Raw genomic sequence first — 22,314 nt, forward strand, 5'->3', positions numbered from 1 at the left:
GGACACGATTTGAATATATTTATTGTTGACTCATACATCTGTTGGCAGCAGGGAGTGGTGATGATCAGGTACACCACGTGTTAACAGCTGTGTGTACTTCAGCGGTAATGTCACGGTATAAGAGGAAAGATCCATTAATTTGACTGCATTTCAAAGGTATCCCGGTTTAAAATAATATTTGACCTAAGAACATCCAAGCCCTCCAGATAATTAACCCCAGCATTCTTTGTCTCTGATCAAATAAGATATCGTAGATATTTTTGGATTAAATTTAGATAAATTAGAGTTGCATTCTTTGTATGGTCTTCAGCTGTGGAATATTCTCCAAAGAAGTGTGCAAACACGTTAACATAAAAAAGTGTAACCTCTTTTTTTAATCGGCTATCAGCTACAGATGTCATAGACCAGGCCGCGGGTGATACGTGCTTCATTCAGTGGCATTGATGCTTTTAGAAATCTGTTTGAATTAATCCCTATTGGGTCAGCATTTGAGATTATCTTCTGACCCTCTTTTTCTGTAAAACATCAGCATATTTCAGAGAGTTTTGGTCGTCTTCATCATAGTGATGGCCAGGAAAATCCATATTTTAATACCCTTTAATCTTGCGATGCTCTAGTTTATTAGCTTATGGCAAATACCAACTAGAAACTAAAAAGCTTCTTGGATGACCAAAAACATTGCCATTTATACATGAGCAATTTAATCAAAATGAAATTCTTTTTTCTATTTCACCTTAACTCAAAATAAAAACTAATCATCGAAAATGTGAAAAGCCACAGAAGGACATCTGCACTAGCAGAGTTGTCAGATGACAGTCTGTGAAGTTTATAATTTCTAGAGCAATATAATCATGTGCTGGTAACTATCATATTTGAGGTGAAACAGAATAAAAACATATATAATGTAAAACCAACAATTTTTCTCTCTGATTCTCTTAAGCTGTGAAAATAACCATAGGTGCCTATCACCTCAAAGTTTCACAAGTGAAAAATAAATTGACACCTAAAAAAAGAGTTGGTGGTTGGAACGGGTTTGATAAATCAAAGTATTTTAAAGTTGCAGTTTAAATTTGGAACATTTAATTCTAAAATACAACGCTAGTCAAGCAGGCAGATGAAGGTAAAGGATCTTAGCTAGCAGAATCTCCATCTGGATTTTGGAAAAATAGTTTGCATTAGATTTGGGATTACAGGTCCCCAAATAAGCCACCTTGAAAGCATGTTTAAAGGAGCAAATTTCAGGACAGTATGGAAGAAACTATTACCTGCCCATCTTATACATATCCCCTTTCTCTTCTTAAGGAAGAGAATCCCTATATTGTTGGGAAGAGCAAAGTGTATGTCTACAAAACTATCTTTCAGCCTCTTTTCAAAATAGGGGTGGAAAATGAGATATAAATATGACTCTTTGGGTATGTAGTGGTGGTGGTATTTTGAGAAAAATGCAATAGGATGATCTGGCAGGCCATTTTCCCCTTGCCCTCTCTGGTGTTTGGAAAAAGAATGCAATGGCTAGAGCGTTAGTGCTATCTTGCAAACAGGAGAGAAACTTAAAGAAAGCCAATACGCAGGGTGGCGGAGCAGAAAGACAACAGGACCATGGGTGACTCGTAACTGTGGAACCACCATACTATTCATGGGCAGACTAACTCCAGACTCCTTTGCATGAAAAAAATATTAGGTGGTTTCAGCCGCTATTAATTCGGTTTTACATGATAATAACTAGACCCAGTCCTAATATAGGTTGATAGATCCTCTATAGATCATGTAAAATGTCATTTACTAGCAAATAAGGAAGGAAATAAAAACCTTATTTAAATAGTCGAGGTAAAGGGCAGACTATAAAATGATAATTAAGTACATCTGTACCCTTTGATGTTTTGAGTCAATGCAGTGTCAAATAGCACTTTTTTTTCTGTGTGTGCAAAGAAGGGGACGGTGGCTAGCGATAGCTTATTGTTGAGTTGGGCAGCTATAGATACTGAAATGGAAGTGATCTTTATCCCTGGCAGTTAGCCATGTTCAAGTACTGAAATATCGTTCTCTCCATGTTATCCGAGTGGAAAGATAAGATGCTTACCTTGACTAATTACTAAATTATATTTTTATGGTGTGCCTAACCAGTATGGTTTCAATATTATGAATTCACCTTATAGTAAGTTTTCCAAGATAGTATACAAATTTATTACATAGAAACTATAATTCAGGAAACTAGACATCATGAGGGTAAAGACAGAAAAAAGGAAACATAATTAAGCTTCCAATCTAGTACTAAGACCTAATTTTTATTTTATTTTATTTTTTTTAGGGACGGGAAGTTGGCCTGAGTTTTGTGTTTACAAACATCTAAGATTTAAGATTAAATCAGGTTTCATTTTCAGGGGACAACAAAATTTGATGTTGCCTTTATGCTTTAATGATAGAGTTCTTCTGGCATCGATGTAGATCTTAACATTTGACTTTCTCAGAAGTCTTCCTTTCAATGAAAATATAAATCCACTCTTCTTTGGATTAAGATTATAGCCACCCAACATGAAGCCATCGAGTGTGTGGTCGGCAGGGAGTCTTCCCCTTCAAGGTTTACTGAGAAGAAATGCTAGTGCCAAGTCTCTTTTGAAAAAGAAAAGGTTTGAAAGCTGTGATATCCCATAAATGCTCTTTACTTTCAATGAAAGATAGTAAGCTTGTTCTCTGGGACACAACTTTATAAAAACCTTTTTTGTTTTTTGTAGAGCGTGTAGATGTTTCAAAAAAGTGATTTTAGCCACCATGGTGCAGGGTCAAATGGGGGCCATCAAACTCCTTCCCTGGGTTATTCAAATCTAACACTGAGCAAGATAATAGCTCAGGAAGCAACTAATGAGCCTTGTCCACAGTACTGAGATGGTGTATCAGGATGACCCATACATTTTAAACAGTCTTTGTATTGATTCACAACTCTTTCAAAGTTTAAAATCGGGCTGCGTTGTATACAAGAGCAAAGTCATAGAACAATGATCGTTTAACATACAGAGGGCATGACATTTGATTATATCTAAGCTTCTTCAAATGCCAAGAAGAATCTGGTGAAAGATATTTGATATTGACTTTTAAAATGTCCACATAGATAAAATTAATAAATCTTATTAAAGTTTATTTTAGAGATATTGATTTTAAAGTAGAAATGCACCCACAAAGAAAGTCCCATGATAAAGGCTAATGTGTAAATTCCTTTAAAACCCGTCGTTACTGTAATTATATGGAGCATTTTACAAGCAACTAGGGACTTCTTTGGATAGATGACTGAAATTTAATCAGTTTCTGGCACAGGCTGCCTTTCTTTCCCACCTCAGATTTCTAAAGCACTATTTCTAGGGCAGACCTGCTCAGATAGTGAACCTTTATTATCACATTTGATCTGTCTTTGAGCACTTTCCAAAAGAAAGGCTTCCACAGATCTCCTAGAAGATAAAGCAATGGGATGATTTTTCTCAATAGACATGTTCTTCCTCCAGCCCCATTCCATTCTCAGCAAACTTAATTCAGCTCTACAGTCTGGATTTTATAATCACAAGGCGTATTATGTATGAAATGCATAAAACATCGATGTGCTAATGTCAGCACTGGAGACTCTCAGATGAAGAAATAGGCATATCCCTTTGTACTCCGGGGCATAGGTGTTTGCCCTGAACCTCTTCAAAAAAAAAAACAAAAAAACAACTCATTTCATTTCTCAGCATTTTGGGTTTTATTTGTATTAAGTGGCCTAGTCCTGCCAGTCTGCTGAAGGGAAATCTGGGTTTGATAATAGTTTTTTAGGCAAGGAGGAACTGGAAGAATGATCACAAATGATAAATGTGAAAATTAAGCTACCTCTAGAGTTTATGTTTTACAAGTATGAAATCACTCAGTTTATCTCCCAGATGATTTAAACATATCTGATTATTTCTGATGGTTCAAGATGTAATGGTCTGAAAGTCTAAGTAGAATTCTTAGACTTACCTTTATTAAAACCTGAGGATCTGAAGATATAAGTGCCTGGATTGATGAATATATTTCTGCTGTGGAGGAAAATAACAGCCCTGAGTCACTGCTTGTTCACATCTTCATTAATGTGCTTAATATATTTTCTGTCCTTAGAACAAATTAATATGTTTTTTTAACTTCTTTTATATTGTAGTTCGCTTAAACTTAGATTCTTCGAACATAGCTGGATTGCAGTGTGACATCTGAGTTCTAGAGATCAATTGATAGTTGTTAAAGATCATGAAGAATGGCCCATTAAAACAGTTAGTATATGACAAATAACAACGTTTGTGTTTAGTGTGGAAATTTATCAACTAGACAGAGCACTTATTCCTGAGAACCGAACGAAAGTCTACTTGAACCAACTTATTAATCAGTCAGTGCCCTAGTCTTAACGGACTGTCTTATTAAAGAGCTCTAGATATATTAAAATTGAACTCTAATGTGATAGGTACTATCCCTGAACCACAATCACAAAGCACACAATTATTACTAAAGGCTAAAGTCTATGAAAAAGAAAAATAAGCCTTTTTTTCCCCCCTGAGGACTGGGGTGCTTTGCCTCAAATCTCTCGCTCTGATTAGGTACAGTGTCTATCATGAGATGCTGGCTACATGGCCAATTCTTTCTCTCATTCTCCACTTAACGCAGGATCACATACCAAGTTACTATGACAAACCTAAAGATAGAGTGATTTGTCCACCTGCATGTATTTATACAGACCACACTGCAGAATGGTCTTAAATTTACAAAGCTTTTTCAGGGGGGAAAAATGAAGCAGTACCAATGGAAAAAAAGAAAAGACTGTTCAGACTGGCAAGTGGCATTAATTCTCAGTGAGATGCTCCAGTCCTAGAAGAAATCATCATAGCTTCTCATTCCCTGGGGAGTCTGTGAGGGTAGATGCCCTTAAGAGCTGTGAGTCCTGGGGTTGAGTACTCCTGACAGCTGGGTTGGATATCATCTCAAATGACAATGTCAGTCAGAAGGTATTGATTGTCTGGGAATGCTAGGTGGAAAAGGATGCTTGAGGCTAAGTTTAAGTACAGCAAGAAAGCAAGCCATAATAAATTAGTGGCATTTGCATGAGGAGAATTTTAGGGTCATAACAGAAGAGAAGTCTCCAATTCTAACCTATGCAGTCCATTTCTGGCATGGTGCTGACCTTAGCTTACCCAAGAGGGAAAGTTAAGCACACACTTCCATAAACAGCCACTAGTTTCTCTACGTAATCAATAATCCTTCTGGTAGAAAGGTGCCAGGTACATGCCCAGTAGCAATCAGCAATTAAATGGTTTACTGAATACCAGCAGTGACCTAAGTGAGAATCTTCTTTGTTTTCTTCTCAAGGTTTTATTTATTTATTTATTTATTTATTTATTTATTTATTTATAAAAATTTTATTTATTTATTTCAGAGTTGGGGGGGGAGAGAGCGTGAGCGGGGGAGGGAGGGGGTAGAGGGGGAGGAATCTCAAACAGACTCTGCACTGAGTGAGGAGCCCTATATGGGGCTCCATCTCAATGACCCTGAGATCAAGACCTGAGCTGAAACCAAGAGTTGGCGGCTTAACAGACTGAGCCACATAGGCACCCCTCTTCTCAAGGTTTTAAAATATGATTCCTGGAATTAAACACAATATTACTGAAAGAGACCCAAGTCCTTTGATCTCTGCCAGTAGACCTACTGTGAGGGGAAACTTACCCCCTTCCAAGCCAGTCTTCATTTTTTTTGGATGGTTTAGTTCTTAAAAATCATTCTTTCGTGGACTGCGTTGAACCTGACCTTCTTGTAAATTTGACATTGTGGTTGTGGATCTGTTTTTTTGAAGAAGACAAAGTAATTCTGCTCTCTCCTCTGCCTGACAATTCACCAGATATTCACCCAAATAATAGAAAACTTTATAGTTTTTGTTGTTTTTAAGATATTTATTTATTTATTTATTTGAGAGAGAGTGCCAGCGAGGGGTGGGGGCAGCAGAGGGAGATGGAGAGAGAATCTCAAGCAGACTCTCCACTGAGCATGGAGCCCCCTGGGGGGCTCAGTCTCATGACGGTGATGAGATCATGACCTGAGCCGAAATCAAGAGTCAGATACTTGTCTGACTGAGCCACCCAGGAGCCCCTGTTGTTATTTAAACAACTGATCCTGCTTCTCAAACTTACTGTGGCCAAGCCAAGGCATTTGAACTGCTTTAAAGTTTCTTCACTTCTCAGTAATTAATCTCCTTACATATATCAGAAAATAGGGATCTTGCTCAGTACCATATTTTGTTCTCTGCACCTACATTCAATCCATCATCAGATACGCTTGATACTACCTCCAAAATGTGTTTGAATCTGTGTTATTCAATCTTCTTTTCCAGTGTAGGTCAAATGAGGCTTCTCTCTTGCCTCTTCTACCACAATTGCCTCTGAAGTAGATCCTTCACCACCTTTAGCCCTTTTCCCATACATTATCCAAACAAAGCCAGAGTGATTTTTGTGAAAGGCAAATCTCCTTACCTTACTCTGTGCTTAAATGCCTCCACAGCTACTCCTGGCATTTAGAATAGAAGACATAATGTTGTAGCCTCCAAAGGGCTACAACAATCTAGCCCTTGTTTCTTCTCACACCATTTTTCCTTATTCATTAATATGCTCTAATCACCCTCTCCTCTTTCCATTCCTCAATTTTGCTAAGCTTTTTTCCTCCTTAGGGGCTCTGATTATGAGACTTTGCATAGCCATTATCACTGCTTGGAACGAAGCCTGCCCTCCCTCCTCCCCCACCTTTATTTATTTGATTTAAGTGTCACTTTTTCAGAGAGCCTTCCTTGACATTATGCTCCATCCCAATTAGATCAGTTTATTTTTTCATTGTAGTTTTTCTTTTCTTTTCTTATCGCTATTTGTTATTTAATGTTCATTTGTGTGATTATTTAAAGTCTCGTCGCCTCTTCTTGACTTTAAAGTCCATTAACTAAGGGATAAAAGATCAATTTCTTATTTTCTCTGTTTACCTCACACTTAAGCACAGTGTTTGTAACAAGGTGTCAATAAATATTTGTTGAAAGATATCTATATCAATTATTTCTTACATTTCCCTTAGTCTTCTCTTTTCTAGACCAAACATCTTGGTTCCTTTGCTATTTCTCACATGACAGTTTTTAAACTCCTTTCCAACTTGGACACATTTTTTTGACACATTGTGTTTTCCAATTTTTTCCTTTAAATATGGAGGACTAATTGCAGTATGTTAGATGTGATCTAATAATTAGAGAATTTAATGGGACTATTCTTTCCAATGTCCTTCTTACAATGTCTATTAATTTAGCCTAAGGTGGTGGTATGCTGTTTTAGCATACCATCTCACCATTGGTGCATATTAAGCTTACGATTAACTAAAACCCATAAATCTTTTTCTCCCTAACTAAGGTTCCTAGCTAGAGAGCTTCATTTTAAATTGTGCATTTGATGTTTTTAACTGATGTTCAGAATTATCATTTATCTTACACTAAGTTACACTTATTGCTTGTTGTCACATAGAGTACTGATTATCCTTTTCAGGTTGGTCTCATGTGTAATCTGGATAAATGTATTTTCTTTGTTCACATTCAGTGTAACAAAGGCAAGGGCCAAAGATAAAGCTCTGTGTTTTAGCCCATTCTTAGCCCCAGGTAGGGGTCAAGGATCCCAGTATTTGATTTATTATATATATATTAGCTTATACAAATAAAATGTTTATATAAATAAAAATACATTAAATTATATATGTAATTTATGTACATAAAATTATGTAATGTGTATCATGGATATATTTAATAAACTTATTTTAAGTTTTTAAAAAATTTTAGCATTTGCTTTTTAAAATACATTGATAAGATGGTAGTAGTTCATCCAAATATATAGTCAAAAGCATTTTCTTTCTTTAAGTTTTGAAATAAGTGTTATGTCTCCATTATTTTAAAATTAATTAAAAACAAAAAAAGTTGCTAAAGTCTAATCATAACTGCATCCTATGAAGAAGTTCAGCTATATATGTTAATATAAAGATTCAAAGAATAATTCCAAGAAAAATTTGACCAAGAAGGCCTAGAAGAAAAAATGGTACATGGGTCTTATTTTCCTCTTTAATTACTGCCTTATTCCAAGAAATAAAATTAATGAATGCAATACAAACTCAGGATCATTGGACTCATGATTATCTTAGGCTCTACAGAATCATTCCCTAGAAACGCTCATTATTCCAGTTCCATTTATTTATTTATTTATTTTAAAGATTTTATTTATTTATTTGACAGAGAGAGACACAGCGAGAGAGGGAACACAAGCAGGGGGAGTGGGAGAGGGAGAAGCAGGCTTCCCGCGGAGCAGGGAGCCCGATGCGGGGCTCGATCCCAGGACCCTGGGATCATGACCTGAGCTGAGGCAGATGCTTAACGACTGAGCCACCCAGGCGCCCATTCCAGTTCCATTTAAACACATCTGCTGAGCTCCACCTCTATGATCAGCCTCCTAGAAATGCTATTCTCAAGACACTTTGGCCTTCTGGGATCAGAGGAGGAGAAATCGATGGAATTCTCCTGGTTTGATGGAAAACTTACATATTTCACAGCCTCTCTTAACTATGATGCACCTCATTTAAAAAAAAGGGGGGGTGCCTGAGTGGCTCAGTTGGTTAAGCGACTGCCTTCGGCTCAGGTCATGATCCTGGAGTCCCAGGATCGAGTCCCGCATTGGGCTCCCTGCTCAGCGGGAAGTCTGCTTCTCCCTCTGACCCTCCCCCCTTCTCTCATGCTCTCTCTCTCCATCATTCTGTCTCTCAAATAAATAAATAAAATCTTAAAAACAAAACAAAACAAATCTGGTTTTGCATTTATAATTATGTTGTTCTGGTGAGCCATGTCAAGACATGGAGATGGAGAACAAAATGCCATTGGGTTTACTAGAGAAGTGTAAGTCTGAAACTTGCTCTTAAAAATTCTTTCAAACTTGCAAACATCTTAAAATTGATGGGGGATAAAATGAATGTTCCATGCAACAGAAGGATGGAAGTAAGAGAAAGCAGACAGACAGCATCAGAGAATGAATGCAGTTGGATATCATGACTGCAGTAAGAAGAAAACATTAAAAGTATTTCTTCTGTAATTTTTTTCTAATATAAATCCAATTTTAAGTTATAGAAGTGTTGTTAGGTATATTTCCCAGATTATAAAAGAAAGCCTGGATTTGTAGGGCCCTACCACTGCTATTATTACCAGATGGTCACTTCTGTAACTACTACTATGTTAGAAATAGACATCACTTATTGCACTAACTTATTGTGTCTAGGGGCACCTACCAATTCTTTCTTTCATATCATTTCATTTATCTATACAACAACCACATGAGGTATTAGTAGATGTCAGCATTATTCCCATTTTACAGATGAACGTGAGGTTTAGGGAGTTAAACAACTTGCTTAAGGTCTTAAGCTTCTACACGGCAGAGCCAGAAAGGGAACACAAATCTTTCTGGATCTGAAGCTGTGCTCTTGATCTCTAAGCTCTAGGGAAGTAAATTTTTTATTTATCCAAATTAGCTACTTACGCTGACATTTATTAATCAGAGACTTGCCAGATTTTGACTTCACTCTTTCTCTTTGTGGAATGATAAAAGGGCACGGTATTGCCAAATGCAGAGTTATCAATATTACTTTCGAAAGATGTAAAGGTAGTTCTGGGTTCTCACTGATTAATAATAATAGTAAATTAACCAAACACTTAATATTCAATTGTACAGATGTAGCTTTATAATTCGATACTGTTATTGACCATATTCACGACCCAAAACACAGAGATCAAGAAAACATAGAACAGAGAGAAGTGACTGAAAGGCATCCATGTTCTTTAGAGGTGGACAGTGCTCTTCCCTACTTTATTGCAAGTATAATATTTGGCATATTAAGCATAAACAGTCATTAGAGCTTGGAAAGTTTACTAATGTGACGTAGAAGTATGCTTCATTTACATATGTGTATATATATGATAATATAGTGGAGTGCCTTCATTAAAATGTATACCTTATTGAAAAAACATATATATACATGCAATTATGCCATGTTTCACACATACATGATTGTGCTTTAAAACACATCCAGCTATATAGATATAAGTAAATATGCAGGCAGGACCCCCTACTTACAAATGGTTGTGCTTCAAATATTTTTTAAGTTATCCTTTTAGCCAGCAACTACAATTTATATGTTTAATCCACAATACCTGAGGTAGTACCTTAAGTGCTATTTAAGCTAAACCCAAACACCCTGTACAGTATGGTTTCTAGAGATAAGCTTGATTTCATTCAACACCAAGTCTTAATAAGACAGTTATGTCCCACAAACCATGCTAGATGTTAGCAATAAAAAGTACAATTTTCAGGAAATTTATGGTCTAGGATGGGATACAGAAAAGCATCAATCAAGTTTAGAGGGATATAGTGGTGTGATTACACAAAGGTGTATAATCATAATCAGATGACAAACCAGCAGAGCTATTCAGAATGCAGTGATAACTGCCCTGAGGGTTCTGAGGGATGAAGAGAAGTTAGCCAGATGCAGGTCAGGATGATGGAACACTGGGCTATGGGAAAAGAGATGCTGTAGAGTTGAGATACATAATGAAGAAATCTCCCTCTTTCTTACAAGGGAGGGTTTTTCATCCTCAGAGCTATTGACATTTTGGGCAGGATAATCCTTTGTTTGGAAGGCTCTCCCATGTACTTAGCAGCACGCCTGACCTCTGCCAGCTAGATGTTAGTAATACCAACACCCACCTCTCCCCACCAAGCCCAACAAAAAAATGAGAATTCCTTCTGTAAGCAAAAAGAGAGATAGCTATCTTTGGGCACTAGATTAACTTGCTAACTCCACATAGACAAAAAAAAGGGTGGGGGGGCAAATTGTATTTACATTCTCCTGATTTGCTCTCTAGATGCCCTAAATTGGGGTGGGTGAGAGATAGTTACGTGGTTTTCTACTTACTATTCAACAACTTGGGACCCAGTATTTACAATTTAGGGATTGACTATTTCCGGGTATGAGTGTAGGTATATACACACACATACACCACAGAGACAGAAATCAGAATATTTCTGATTTGACCATGATATTTAGTGACTATCTAGCTTTCATTCTTATATCTTATCAGAAACAAACAAACAAACAAACAACACAACTTCATAAACTTACCAGAATACATTATATGTCTTCTGGCAAAAATAAGAGTTGAATCAACCTTACAAATACCATGATATTGCATGAATTACAAGAGTCTCCTTAAAGGGGGAACATCTGTGTAGTGAAGTTTGATTACACTCCTCTTTAAAGAAAGAACAAGCCATGAAAATGATAAAATATGATTGGCTTAAAACACAATATATCCAACTTTAATCATTTTCTAAATCCAAAGATATTTTTAGATGAAAGCAAAGGAGGTCATTTCCAAATCATTTTGTGAAACTTAAGCCTACCCAGAGGAAAGGTAATTTTGTTTGATCCTGAACATCAAGTGAATTTGTTCACCAAACCATTTATTCCAAAAGGTAATTAAAATAATGTAAAATTGATCCAATATATGTTTAACAAAATTAACTAATTATAATCTGCTTAAGCCATTTAACCTTTATAGTTCCTATAAAAATGTTTGATTTTCTTTGGAAAAATAAACAATGTGCTTTAAAAAGGTGGTGCCTTCTTGTCTATCTTTCTTCTCTTTTCTCCTTTTCTTTCTTTCTTTCTTTCTTTCTTTCTTTCTTTCTTTCTTTCTTTCTTTCTTTCTTTTTTTTGATGATCTGTTAAGGTGCCAATATAGCAAACAGAGTAGACAAATAATTCAGTGGGAGAAATAAGATTTCCCCTTAAGTCAAGAGCACATGCAAAAAGGAAAAGAAATATTTTAAGATGAGCAAGTCAGACTCTTTCCTTTTTGGTAGTAAGTTTGGTTACATGAAGCATTGGTGTAACACCTGAGTACTTATGTCAAACTTCCAAATATATATGAAAAGTCTATCAATTTTTCCCCTTCAGGTATGCAGATTGATGTATGGCCCAAACAATGATATCCCGCAACTTAGCATTTGTTTGTTTCCAACTGCTTTTCATTTATTCAAGTCATTGTCAAACTACCTTAGAAAAGTTCAACCAGTTGACAAAGCCTGACTGCCACTGGCTGTACTTATTTTATACATATCCCTTCTAATCACAGACAGAAACACCGAGTAGATGTCAAAATTTGGAAGGGTTTATAGGGGCTTTTCAGTGTCTGTGAGAAGTAGAAAGTAGTTATGTAAGGGAAGAAATGTGTTGTGACATCTCCATCTTTTCAAAAGAGTGGAGGCACAAGGAACTACCTCGGGGGGAAAAATGGTAGAAGTAACCATAGGTCCTCAGGGACTTCCTAATCCACATCTGTCTATTATTAATTCATTATAACTTAATACTTTATTTTGGAGATAAAATTGCCATTCATGTCACTCCTAAAACCAAGTGACATTATAAAAGACACCTAATGGTAAGAGTAGTAACAGAAGGAACTGTCACTGCAACACAGAGAGAAACAAGTTAGACAGTGGGGAAAAAAAAAATCTGAATGTTTTTGATCACAGTGAAGCAAGTCACCCATTATCCTGAGGCTAATTTGTTGACTCATGATTTCCACTTATCCAATGATACTGAATCACATGAACAAACCTCTACATCTAATCAGATTTTTTTTATTGAATTGTGACCTTTAATCCACCTTCTTCTTGATTATGAATGACAGTGACCTTTATCTAATTTAAAGCAGACACTCTGATGCAAAAATATGCAAACTACACATGTAAATTCTGAATCAAACTGAAGATGTGCATAATCTACTGGGGAGAAATTATTTCAGAAGACATTTATATTAAGGCCGAATGAGGTATTTGAGAGTAAGTGAATTAGTCAGCATACGAATGATTGGTCCGAAGAGTTGCAAAGACCAAATGCTGTTTATATTTTCTCAGCTTCTATTTAGAAAACTAAAATGTCAATATACATATCAATTTTTATTATTCTATTCAGCATTTTTATGGCATTCAGGAAGTAATCCCAATGTAATAAAGTCAGAAAAAATTATTTTTCAGAGGGGTTGGCACACTGTGCCTGACTATTCAAGCCATTTTCATTTCAATTCATTTTCTGCTGCACAAAAACCTGGGGGAATTGAGCCATAGCACGTGCGGCCTGTCGCCTTCCTATCCTGTTTTATCTCCTTAAAGAAAAACTCGGTGGCCAATCACAGCTGGCCGGCAGTGGTATCTCTAGGATATATTTAGAAGCCAATACCTCAAGGAAAAAGTTACAAGAATCAAAGAAGCACGTTTGCATTGAGAATCGGATCCACACCCTCTACCAGACCGACCTTCCTTGATTCCCCTTCTTTGCACCGGCTCTTTCCTTTTTCTGGGGATTAATGCAGATGGTTCTGAGCTGCCATTATGGAGGGCAAACCCTGCCCTGGGCAAAAATGAAAATGCAGGCTAATCCTGTAACCCACTCTCCCCCCTCTCGAACTTGTCAACTTAGTTTTCTACCCGTACAAAAATGCCCAAATGTAAGCATATCACGTATGCCTAAAACACATGATCCGCACGTCTGTATTTTATTACTTAGGGCCACATGTATATGGGTTTATATATGACCAAGATTATGCCACAGCAGGAGGCCACTGACAGCATTTTGCTGTCAGATGCCACCAAACCGTACCTGGAAGGAGAATGTACTTTCCCGAGTGACACCAGGGGGTTGTCAGATTGCTGTATCTCAAATAAACAGATTTACCCTGACAGATAATCAGCATTTTGCACTGCCTAATACATGTTTATCTTCCACTATTGACATAATTACACTAAAAGTGCACTTAATATAATCTTTCATAGGAAATTAAACAGGTTTTAATGATATACTTATAATGGATTGGGGACAGAGTTGAGGGAGAGAAATACCGATACTAGATGTTTTGGGAGAACACATACATGAAGCAATGATGAGGGGATCAATGAACATCGGGAAAAATCAATGACAGCCTGTGTTTAAGGAATTCATTTACATAGTTTCCAAAGAAATCAGAAAAATCCTACAAAGCTGTGAAATGCCCTCCTGATTCTCTCATGTCCCTGATGCTTCTTGCTTTCTGATGTGGGCCCTGTGCTCATCTTGCACACAGAAGAAGCTAAAAATAAGAGTCCTCTTAGGAGGGATTTTAGGTTTGGCTAATTCATGGTCAATCCTTCCAAAAGTTCTCAATCTGGTTTTTGAGCGTGGGTACTGGAAACTCATAGTGGTCTGCACAGAACCTACTCAGAAGGAATTCGGCAAACTTTGCAGCCCGAGCCCATTACCTGAGTGCCTGGGAGCACTCACCCGCAGGCCGTTTCAAAACGCTGTGAAAATTAACACATGCTGGGCATTAGGCATCAGGCCTTAAGGATATATTCAGTCGGGACCTGAGAAGCAGAGGTAGGTGAAAATAGTAATTCCAATTCAAATTATAAATATAACCCCCAGCACGAGAAGCATCTTTCTTGAAACATTTGCTCTTCGTGGCTATGATCCGCCTCACTGCCCTCTGAGAAGACCTGAGAATTTTAAGTATCACTATCTTTAGATACTAGTTTAGTAACAGGATCAGTGTTTTGTTGTCCCACGAATCTTCTTTCTTTTCCTAGCTACAAATTAAAATTAAGCCATGAACATCAAAATACTTGTGTCTGTGAGAGGGGTCCAGGGTCATGTAAATGTGATTTCGGACAGAAAACAAAGTGAATGTGGTGAAGTATTGTGGAACGTCTTTCATAAGCTCAGCATTGTTTGGGGGCCTATAGCAGATATTTAATTTTTTACTAGATAACTGAGAAGTGCATATTTTTATTTCTAGTTTACAGACGAGGAAGCTGTAACTCAGAGAAATGAAGCGCTATTGTCAAAAGCTGGGATTCCAACCCAGGTCTGTCGGGCTGAAGCTAGTGTTCTTTCTGTTTCATTATGCTTCCTCTATAAATTCAGTTCACGTGATTTTAAATGCCTTTGATTGTTGTTTTCCAAGAAGGATGTTGATTTAAACCATGGTCCTCTATTTCTTTCATTAATCAGAAATATGCATCTACAGTCTCCTGCAGGCTGCTCTGTCCCTCACTGAAGCCAAAGGATTCCCGGTAACCAGGATGCAATGGCTTTTCATTTGCTCAGCGGAAGGATCTCACAAATAGTCTTTACCATCTCCATGGCTGAGAGCGGAAAGATGAAATGACTGAGCGCTGAGACCACCAAATGCCCCTAACAGGAGGCCAGAGAACCCCAGTGAGGAGGGGCGGCCATGTGGTTAGAGATCACAGCGAATCTTCTGAGGAACTGGGAGATTTTTTGTTTCCCTGGGTTTGGGGACTCAGAAGGATGGGAGACCTTGCTTTTGCCCCAGGTTGGTGACCCCCGAACTGCTTCTCCTGTTTCTCTTCTACCAGCACTGGTTCCTGAATCCTATGACTGACTCCACGCACCCCAGCCTTTTTCCAGGAGCACGCTGGCTGATGGTCACACCTTTGAAGCTGCCCACTCCTCGGACAGGGCTCCATCTCCACGCTGCTTAGGTGTTGATGTCTGCCTGAGGAAGACGGGGCTTGCCAAATTCTTTTTAGAATTTGATTTATGGTTGTAAGCTCCCTGTGTGGGATCTCTTGTTGGATTGACTATTTTAGAGTTTGCTTTAAAAGCCATCTTATATCTTCTTTGCTTTCATCCTTACTTAGGACCCCAACCCCGTTTCGTATATCCATTCCTAGGGAGCCAAATCTTGAGGCCAAAGAATAATTTCTCTTTGAGATTAATTACAATTTCTCTTCCACTTATTGTGTATGGAGATTTAATGATAGGAATTAAAAAGCTGTAAAGTGTGGTTCATAAGAAATGCCAAGGTCTGCATTCTTTAAAACTTTCTAAACCCTTCCCTCCTCATCCCTCAAGACATGTCTCTCTTCCCCATTTCTCTACCATCTTCTGCCTTATTTCTTTCTTTTTTGTTCTCTTCCTGCTCTCACCTTCCACCTTAGTTCTCCCACCAGTCACCTGCACCTTTAAGTTCCAAAATGAGAAATCATATACATATAGAGAGAACACATATATGTAATATATATCATATATCTATATCTATGTATATGATATATAGATATATAGATATAATTTTATCTACTGGAATAATCTCCTTTCCTATTGCTATTTTCTTAAAATTGAGCATGAGTAAACTATCATATGCTATCAGAGCATGGGTCCAGTGTCTGGAATCTAGCTAGGTCTTAAGAAATGTTTTGAATGGATGGATGTTCCTCACTTTGCCCTTGAAACAAATTTAAAAAATATATATATATGTACATATATATATAACCTTAGCACTAACTAGATTTTTAAAAAATTCCATCAATCATTCAAATATTAATCAAGACTGATCTCTGGCCTTCACACTGAGCCAAGTTCTGTGAAGGACACAGAATAAGTATGATTTTTACCCTTAAGTAGTTTACAAGCTACTGGGGATACAAGACTATGACCCATAAAACAACCAGGGAAATAGGAGAAAAGGACACAGTTAGAGGCTGAATTCTGTAATGTAAACTGGAGGCGCAGTGAACAGACAGGGAAGAGGTCACAGTGACTGTGGGAAGGGCACTTAACTAATATTTCTGGAAGAGGATTGATAGGAAAGTAACATATATAACAACAGCTGGAAACAGAATTTCCAATCCTGGTGTAAGGCTTTGTACAAGTGTTGGCTTTGCTTTCCAAACTGTAGAGCTTACTAGACAGTGAAGTTTTGTTTTTTGTTTATTTTTTATTTATTTATTTTTTGAGCTCGGATGTATTGCTAACTGTCCAGTCAGTGCTAATACATTTGAGAATTAATTTATCTGAATATTTTTTGCTCATATCACATGCTTTCCACAATGAGAAAAATCTTTTGATTTTACTTTTAATTTCAGGAAATTGACATCTTTTTGGATAAGAAATTCAATTCTGCAGCTGAAGAATTTAGCAACCAGGGACAGAGTCTTCACATGGTTTGAGGTCAGTTTTAACTTCCTTGACTGCTTATATCAATACACAGCTCGTAACCACCATGCCCTGATCTGTTCCCGCCCCCTCCTTTTCTTTCAAAATAGGAATATCCACCAAGTAATGGAGAAATCAAATCTGAAAGGAATGTCTCACAGGCTAAGAAACTCACTCAGCAAGAGATGATGGAAGAGTAAGCTCAAATTTAAATTAATTCCCAACCTTTCCTGTACCAATGGTCGATGTCTAACTTAGCTAATCCGGGCAAAACTGATATATTAAAATAACTTTAAAGCTAGGTTCTCAGGCTTTCTGCCTGCAGCAGATAGGGGTTCTGGATATATAGGGCAGTCCATCTGCCTGATACTTCAAATAAGATCTAAAAAGAATGCTGGTATCACAGGATGGCATCAAAATTATTTTTCATTTGTTACTCGAGAAATGTGTAGCTTGCTCAATTGCTACTGACCCACGTTCCCCACATTTCTGCCTCTTGATTATGTGTTGGTGTTGTTCAGATTTTTGTTTACATTACATATTGGATATTTCAGAGGTCAAACGAACACAGTCTTTGAATCAGATTCCTCTGAGTTACATGTATAATAGTTCATCTTCTCACACTGCGTAGAAAAACACTGGGAGACAGTTCAAGCTATCCCAAATAAACAGACAGAAGTAAAGCTGCAAATGCTTCCCTGTATGGACCTGTCCTTGCTCATTTCTCCTTGAGGACATAACACCTTCTAATGCAAGGACAGATAACTATTTCAGTGTAGAGTCCGACCATTTAAAGATGAATTTTCACTCCATTTGTTTTCTTTATCTGCTTTTCTAATGTGTTGGTATATTTCAACTTGGGAAATTTTCATTCAGATGTACCCAACAGAAAGAGAGGCTTTTCCTCTACCCAGGAGATTTTGAAGGGTGATATGACAAGACGGAAGAGTATTTTTTTTCTGATGGGAACAGTTGTTTGCATGAAAATTTTAATTGTTACCAGAACTTCAATGGAGTTACAAGGAAAGGTAGTTAGATAAAGCCTCAGGTTAATTTCCATCATTACCAAACACTTTACACCACTGAAAAATTCCAAACATATAAAGAGATGTCAATCTTGTTCTTTAGACAAGAAAAAAAAAAATGAAAAATAAAGGTGGGGGGGACAGTGCTTCAAAGGCTGTCAGTAGACAAGTCAGTCAATTACAGATCTGATTTAGTTCTTAACTCCTTGAGGTAAAAGACAAATGTTCTGTAATGTTCTTGGCATGCATTAAATGAAAGAACTTAAAAAAAAACCAAACAACCTCTGCTATAATGGTAATACAGACAGATGTAAAGAGCTCTGGCGAGAGTTGAAAAATTGGAATCAGATATTAGAATCAAGACTATAAACAGGGCAATAGAAACGTTTTTGCTATTGGTGGTGGTGGGGGGGGGTATCCTTATCATATTTAGTTATCTGAGCTAATTAGCCAGGGAGGCATTGTTGTGTGATGTTTTGAAACCAGTATCAGAATAAATGGGTTCAAATCCCAATTCTACCACAACTGCGAGGCCTTGGCTAAATCACTGAAGCTCCCTATACCTCAATGTCTTGATCTGTGAAATGAAGATGATGGTCCCATCCACCTCACAGTGTCATGCAGATTAAATTAATACACATAAAGCAATTAGTATCTGCTGAGTGTTCACTTGATAATTATGATCAATCCATACACAGCAATGTTTCAAGATTGAGAAAATATGTATGGCACGATATAGTCCTTCTTGAGGAATTTTGCACGTCTACAGATGATATAGGCATTGAATGTCTGCTGATGAAGCACATCATTTCTCCTCAAGCAGGGATGCGTTTCCCGGGCACCACTGAACTCTCCCGAAGTTACAGAGAACTTATTAACACCCTCCATAGTATCCCTTTAAGATGATAATTTATCTTTTAAACTGCACTCAGTAAAACCAGCAGAAAAGAGCCAGGTGGGAATAACAACATGGTATTATATATAGCTACAGGTTTTACCAGTTCTATAGATTCTGCTGCAAGGCACACTCAAATGGAGTAAAATGTAACTTATCTCGAACAGTTGCTTGAATGAGTTACTGAAGGAATGGCAAGTTTACAGACGAAGCAAAAGAAACCCATGGGAGTTAAAGGCTGTGACCTTTTTATTTAGGATGCACAGTAAAACCTAATTTAAGGCATACAAGTTATTAGGTCTTTGGAGAATTTCCTAGGAGGTTTACAAACAAATGTGTAAGTCTATAAAATATGTGATTTTGAAATAGCTGTGAAATGATGGGTTGAAATTCCATGGGGGAATGCCGTCATACCTATCAAATACTGGTAATTTGGTTGAAAAGAGAATGCCTCGTTGTTTGCATTTTCTCTCTCCCCAGAAGGTCTCCCTGGCCACTTTTTATATCTCTGCTCAGCTTGACTGCTGACAGAGTATTGCATGGCATTCCTTTGTTCTGAAGGGGCATCCTTTGGTTTTGCACTAGTCTCAAGTTCACACAACCAGACAACCTCACACACCTTTCCATCTGTTTAGGTTTTCCTGTGTCGGGTGCTCTTCTCAAACTCGTTTTAAATATGAAAGAATCACCCTCTACCATGAGTGACGAATCCATTTCTTTCCCTGTAATCCTGAAGATGTGAATGGAATCCTCCAGTGACAGTGTCTGGGAAGAAGATATTCATGGGCAACTACATGATTCGAATAGATACATTCAATTAGCCCTTCCTGGAGAAGCCTCAGTTTACTTTACCACTCAGTATTTCAAAGAGTTTTAAAGAAATTCTAATTACTGCACAGAAAATAAGTCAAATTCTTCTTCTCTTCCCTGTGTAAGGCTTTTATCACTACTGCTATAAAACATATATCCCCTTTTTTTTTTCTGTTGCTATCCTAGCAGAGTAGCCTGCATACCAGTAGGATCACTAAAATGCCACGAAGCAGAACATATTCATCTGTTAAATTCTATGTACAGTAACCTAACAAATGCCAGAGACAGAAAGATTGCCCTCTGCACAGTAATGCTTGTGTAGATGTCTTCTTTATGCTAACAATGACAGGGCTTCATGCCTTGTACTGTACTCAAAAATCAGAGTGCATTTTTTTTTTCTTCAGTAGAAGAGTCTGTATCAGAAAGAAAAAGAACCGCACATTTTTGGCACTGAGATATTTTATGTGGATAATAAATTTTTTCCCTTGAACTCCACTAACTACAAGTATCTACCTGGAAGATGAAATCTAAGATTTATGTCATCAGAACTATTCAGTATACCAGAGGATCATTTTTTCTTCTTTTCAGGACTGTCAACTTTGTTTACTGTTTATGTTCAATTCCATACTACACAAGAGATTAAATGGTCTTGTCATAGCTACATGTCAAACCTTCTGGAAAATAAGGTAATAAATGTAAAATTATATTAATAGGGACTGCTTTCAAAGACGTATTACATTTATTGAAAACTAAATTATAACTGGAATGTTATAATTATATTTGTACTAATCAAAAAGAGATTTTCGAGTCTATAATTTTATGGCATTTAGTATGTTTTAAAATTGGAATGACTAAGGAATGATTAAAATATTATTACAAGTAACTTCAAGGAAACACATATGAAGTCATGTAAGCCCAGAAATTGACTTCATAAATCAGCATGGATATCGTCAATTCTGTTAGCCTCTTAGGTGCATTTTTAATCTAAATGTAACCATTTGGCTATTGAAATCAGCCTTAAAAAAATGACATCAAACAATGTTGTATAAACAAGCTTTTTTGTTAGCCCTGCGACATTAAACTTTTTTATAATCTAATTTGAATCTCAAAACAATAAATAAGCGCATGTACAATCACAGGAACTGAATCCTGGCTAATTACAATACTTCTGCATAGCCTCATAACAATTTGTAAATTGTGAAGAATAAATCTATTTGACAGGCCTGTTAGCAATAAGGCCTTCAGCTTCTTGCTTTGCAGCAGAATGAAGTAAAATCTATCCTTTTTCTGGCTGTTGTTAAAAACATTTCAACAGTTAGTTCTTTTTCACAGAAAACGCTGCAGGTAGGTGCCAGGTTAAAAAAAAAAAAAACCCAAAATTAACACGGTTGAATTTTACCCTTGACTATGCTTGGCCGGGATGCATGAGAAGTTAAAACATACTGAGAGATTATTTTTTTTTTAAGAAGGAAAACTTGAGAGAGGATTGTATTTCTAGATGAGCGAGTGGACACTATCATCTTTCTGACATTGTAAAACTGAAGCTGGCTGCAGGGAAAATAAACATTACAATACCCGACACTTAAACAATTGTACCTCTTCGGTTAAGTAACAAAAGCGTGAGGCACCTGGAATCCCAGCATTTGTGCCTAATGCCAGCAACAATATAAAGCATTCAAGTGACATTTGATAATGAGCAGACAGTGGAGGCATTACACACGTCTTTAGAAGAATCAGACTTCCTACCTTGAAGAGACAGATGGAGGTAAGTTCCTTTATAAAAAAAAAGTTGTAAGTAAAGACAGGCGGCAGCTGCAGTAAATTGAGTCCTTTCAGTCACTGTATACATACAGCAGTTCTGCAATAAGGGGAAAAATATAATGGGAGGAGCGGCTGTGAACGAGTGACCTCCTCAAGCTGAGTCCTCTCTGTGAACCAAGCATGGAAAACCTCTGCTCCTGATTTGCATGGATTATCTCCACTTGAACAGATACAGAGCGGATACATTTAAATTGAGCTGGCACAATGGCAAAAAGATGGAAGAGTGACTGAATAAGGGACAGCGCAAGAGAGGGAGAGAGAAAGAGAAATAGACACGAGATCGGAGAGCGTGGATAAGCTGGTGCTTGCAGAACTGTGTCTCAGAAGAGCTACAGCTCCCTCTTCATGTCACAGTTGTAAGATAAGCAATGTTGTCATTAAGAACTGGTTAATCATAGGGAAAAATATACCCAGAGTAGCTGGTGCTCTAGCTGAGCCGGTTTTTGTGGACCTTTGAGGAGTCTTTCTGTTTTGTCATCAGGATTTTAGATGGCATGTAGAAAAATCTTTTATTAGGAGCCAGGTAAACACATTTGGATAAAACTCTTGAGTTTTGACTGAGATCAGAGCTTTGACTTGATTGGCGTACGTGTATGTCAGTGAAGGAACGTAGACAATTTGTTAAGGAGAATGTGTATTTTGAAAGAGAATTAGTCCCTGTTAACTTTTAAAGAG

The 22,314-nt window shown here is 37.3% G+C and overlaps 1 protein-coding gene across 20 annotated transcripts in view; it reads right to left on the bottom strand.

The window, feature by feature from the left end:
* The window catches only part of ADGRL2 (adhesion G protein-coupled receptor L2), a 609,197-nt gene extending 587,282 nt beyond the window's left edge, over nucleotides 1–21,915 (bottom strand). For 5 of the 20 annotated variants that reach the window (XM_078072848.1, XM_078072850.1, XM_078072839.1 and 2 more), the window contains exon 1: nucleotides 21,565–21,908. The gene's annotated coding sequence lies outside the window, so the exon portion shown is untranslated. Of the gene's footprint in view, nucleotides 1–3,981; nucleotides 4,041–21,564 lie in introns of all 20 variants that reach the window. The other 15 variants (XM_078072849.1, XM_078072841.1, XM_078072843.1 and 12 more) reach the window with 8 other exon arrangements.
* Nucleotides 21,916–22,314: the final 399 nt, after the last annotated feature.

Source organism: Halichoerus grypus, chromosome 5 (assembly GCF_964656455.1).
Source record: "Halichoerus grypus chromosome 5, mHalGry1.hap1.1, whole genome shotgun sequence".
NCBI classification, from domain to species: Eukaryota; Metazoa; Chordata; class Mammalia; order Carnivora; family Phocidae; genus Halichoerus; species Halichoerus grypus.